The sequence below is a fragment of the Grammomys surdaster genome, unplaced genomic scaffold, assembly GCF_004785775.1.
Source record: "Grammomys surdaster isolate TR1022 unplaced genomic scaffold, NIH_TR_1.0 126176, whole genome shotgun sequence".
NCBI lineage: Eukaryota > Metazoa > Chordata > Mammalia > Rodentia > Muridae > Grammomys > Grammomys surdaster.
Genome location: NW_021620983.1, coordinates 603,120 through 607,568, shown reverse-complemented (window position 1 = coordinate 607,568; position 4,449 = coordinate 603,120). Strand labels below are relative to the sequence as shown.

At 41.8% G+C, this 4,449-nt stretch overlaps 1 non-coding gene across 1 annotated transcript; it reads left to right on the top strand.

The window, feature by feature from the left end:
* The first annotated feature begins 479 nt into the window (after positions 1-479).
* LOC114612648 lies at positions 480-618 on the top strand. Its single transcript, XR_003710064.1, has one exon. It is a non-coding gene; the product is annotated as a small nucleolar RNA SNORA3/SNORA45 family (small nucleolar RNA).
* Positions 619-4,449: the final 3,831 nt, after the last annotated feature.

The following is a 4,449-nucleotide window of genomic DNA, read 5'->3' as shown; positions in this document are numbered from 1 at the left end:
TCAGTCAGTTTGGAGAAGAGTTTGAGCCAGGACAGCTGAGTTATCCAGTCAGCTAGAGAACAGAAAGAACAAGAAAGAATGTGCTTCTTCAGCAGTAAGTCTCAGAGGCAGAAAACATTCTAAGCCTAGATTAGGTTGTACAAAGGCTAGAAGTTTCCAGGACTAGGCCTAGGTTAGAGACTGAGGCAGTAAGCCTCAGAAATAACAATTATATCAGGTAAATAAAAATTACATTTACAGAAGAGAGAGCTAGAGACATGGCTCAGAAGTTAAGAGCTTCTCAGCATCCTCTTTTGATGTTCATAGACAACTGCCCTCATGTGCACATAGTCTCATGGGTACATATACTTTAAAAACAACAACAACAACAACAATAACAATTTATCAATGTTTTAAAGTATGGTAGTGTATGCCTTTAATCTCAATACTCAGAGGCAAAAATACTGAGAGAAGGAAGTGAATCTATGAGTTTGAGGCCAGCCAATGCTAGAGTCACATCCTGACATGGTACTTTGGTACTTTTCCTGGTGTTCCAGAGTTCTGGAAGAGAATCTACAGGTCTTGAATCACTGGTAGGAGCCTTCAGTGCCCCTGTTAGTGCCCAGACCAGAAACATGTCCTATCTGAAAAAAAGTACAGGACAATTGAAAAAAATACTTGACGTCAACTTCTGGCCTCCACATGTGCAGACCTGAAAGAACATACCCAGCAACACATATAAACACCTACATAGGTCGGGCAGTGGTGGCACACGCCTTTAATCCCAGCACTTGGGAGGCAGAGGCAGGTGGATTTCTGAGTTCAAGGCCAGCCTGGTCTACAGAGTGAGTTCCAGGACAGCCAGGGCTACACAGAGAAACCCTGTCTTGAAAAACCAAAAAAACAAGCAAACAAACAAACAAACAAACACCTACATATAACATATCAAAAGATAAAGTTAAATTACATATATATGTGTATATACATGCATATACATGTATATGCATGTTTACGGGGTATAGTATGACAACTCAATATATATATAATAAATAAAAGGACATTAATCATTATAATTAAATATTCTTTTTTTTAAAAAAAGATTTATTTATTTATATACACAGTACTCTGCCTGCATATATGCCTGCATGTCAGAAGAGGGTACCAGATCTCATTACAGATGGTTGTGAGCCACCATGTGGTTGCTGGGAACTGACCTCAGGACCTCTGGAAGAGCAGTCAGTACTCTCAACCTCTGAGCCATCTCTCCAGCCCTTAAATATTCTTATATTCTTACTTTGAATTGCAATTATCTATTTTAATCCTTAGAGCAGAAAACCAGTCACAGGACACGTGTCAATGAGCATCGATGGCAATATTTAATCCAACCGTACTTGTGGACACTTAGACTTGAATTTCATGCAATTTTTAGGTTTTACAGAATAGTCTATTTTTTTTCCTAATAACTTAAACATATGTACAGAGTGCAGGCTGCACTCTGCCTGTGACCAGAATTTGTTGGTTCTTGTTCTAGACTTTAATTTTTGTGTCTCCCTCATAAACTAATTTCAGGAAAGAGACTTATTTTATAGAAAAAAAATGGAGCTTGGGAGATGTGATGGTTTGTATATGCTTGGCCCAGGGAGTAGCACTGTTGGGAGGTATGGCCTGTTGAAGTAGGTGTGGCCTCATGGGTGTGGGCTTTAATACACTTGTCCTAGCTGCCTGGGAGCCAGTATTCTGCTAGCAGCCTTCAGATGAAGATATAGAACTCTCATCTCCTCCTGTACCATGTCTGCCTGGATGCTGCCATGTTCCTGCCTTGATGATAATGGACTGGACCTCTGAACCTGTAAGCCAGCCCCAAATGTTGTCCTTATATGAGTTGCCTTGGTCATGGTGTGTGTTCAGAGCAATAAGACCCTAACTGAGACAAGAGTGGCCTTGTCTACATTTAATATTGTTTAGCCTGTTATTTTTTTTTTCTTCTCTCTGGTAGGATTATCACCAGGTTCAGAGAGTTTAGACACATAAAGTTCTTAGAATAGTGCCTGCCTTATGATTTTCCAGCAATCATCTTGTATGTTTGTCTTCATGATGCTCTATAGACTTTTAGAGGGATTTTAATAATTTAACTAACAAATCTCTAATTTTGGATCCTTAAAGTTTCTTTTCTTCCCTTACCATCTTTCCTCATTTTTGTCTTTTCTTTCTTCCTTTTTGCCGTTTTTTTTTTTTTTTTAAGGTTTTTTTCTTTTTTTTTTTTTTTTTTTTTTTGTTTTTGTTTTTTCGAGACAGGGTTTCTCTGTGTAGCCCTGGCTGTCCTGGAACTCACTCTGTAGACCAGGCTGGCCTCGAACTCAGAAATCCACCTGCCTCTGCCTCCCAAGTGCTGGGATTAAAGGCGTGCGCCACCACCGCCCGGCTTAAGGTTTTTTTCAAGACAGGGTTTCTCTGTGTAGCCCTGGGTGTCCTGGAACTCACTCTGTAGGCCAGGCTGGCCTCGAACTCAGAAATCCGCCTGCCTCTGCCTCTCAAGTGCCGAGATTCTTTTCTGCCGTTCTATCCTGCTGCTCAGGAGAGGTGTGGGGCCTGTTCTCAGTGCTGCTGCCAGTGAGGGGCGGGGGAAATTACTTTTCAAGTTAAATAAGGAAAATTCTGTTTTGTTTTGATGATTTTATTTATTTTCTATATGCATCAATATTTTGCCTGCATGGATATCTGTGTGAGGGTGTCAGATCTCCAGAGAGTGAAGGTACAGACAGTTGCAAGCTTCCATGTGGGTGTTGGAAGAGTAGCCAGTGTTCTTTTTTTTTTTTGTTTTTTGTTTTTTCAAGACAGGGTTTCTCTGTATAGCCCTGGATGTTCTGGAACTCACTCTGTAGACCAGGCTGGCCTTGAACTCAGAAATCCACCTGTCTCTGCCTCCAAGTGCTGGGATTAAAGGCGTGCATCACCACCGCCCGGCAAATAATTTTTTTTTTCGAGACAGGGTTTCTCTGTGTAGCCCTGGCTGTCCTAGAACTCACTCTGTAGACCAGGCTGGCCTCGAACTCAGAAATCCACCTGCCTCTGCCTCCCAAGTGCTGGGAGTAGCCAGTGTTCTTAACCATTGGGTCTCAGGTATCCCAGGTTGGCCTGGAACTTACTATGTAGCCAACAATGACTTTCAATTTCTGATCCTCCAGACTACAGGATACAACATCCAATTTATTCTGTGTTCTGCTAGGAATTTATGAGTGTGAGATAAGCATTAGACCAACTGAGCCACATCCCCAGTCCCCCAGTATCCTGTTTGGATCCTTTTCAGACCTTGCTTAGATCTAGGCAGCTAAACACTGTCAGGTGATAAACAAGGCTGATTGGGAAAAGACAAAAAACTGGAATTAGTGATCTTCCCTACCAGTTCTAATCTGAATTACAAACAGAATATGAAGACAGGTTTGTTGACTGGAAAATGGAATGGTGTGTGTGAGTCAGCAGAGTGTAGTCCAAGAGTCTATCTGCTGATGACAACAGGGGGCACTTAGCACACCACCATTGTATTTTCTGTGCTTCTGGATGTGCTATGGCCACGTCCATCTGGGGCAGGACTAGAGCACAAAGGTGCAGATATCTGACTACAAGTAAGAGCAATACCTCTCCTCCTGAGGGGTAGGGGCAGGTTCGGGCACATTTGTTCTGGCATTAAAGCATCTGGTTTACAGCAATAACCTAAAACAGCAGGCCTGAGAGTTAGGCTGAAAAAAACAATAAAATGGGTATGGCAGAGCACTTACCTAACAGGAGCAAGGCTCTGAGTTTGATCAACTGTACTCAAACAAACAAAAAACAATAGGAAAATAAAAAACCAAAACAGTAAAGCATAAGTTACAAGGGGTGGTGGGATATGCCTATAAGCTCACTATTCACAAGGCTAAGACAGGAGTCTGAGTCCTATCAGGCTACATAATGAATTTGAGGCTAGTCTAGGCTATATATCAAGATCCTATCTCGGAAAGTAAAACAACCAACCAACAAAACTCAAAAGTCACTTAACAACATTACCTTCATTTTTTTTTCCACCAGACCAAAAAACTAAGTGTGGCACCTTTCAACTGGATATCAGAATCTTTTAAAGGCTGGTAGTTTCACTCAGCAGTAAGTACTTGCCTGGCACTGGAAAAGCCTTGGGTTTCAACCTCAGCATTAGAAAACAAACAAATAAACAAACAACAACAACAAAGCCCAAAGTTTCTTTTGTTTCGTACATTGCCAATGAAACATTATTAGGATTGTTAAGCTCCTTTTTAAAATATGCAAGTATTTGCATCCCATAAAATATCCTACCTGGGGCCGGGCGGTGGTGGCGCCTTTAATCCCAGCACTTGGGAGGCAGAGGCAGGCGGATTTCTGAGTTCGAGGCCAGCCTGGTCTACAGAGTGAGTTCCAGGACAGCCAGGACTACACAGAGAAACCCTGTCTCGAAAAAAA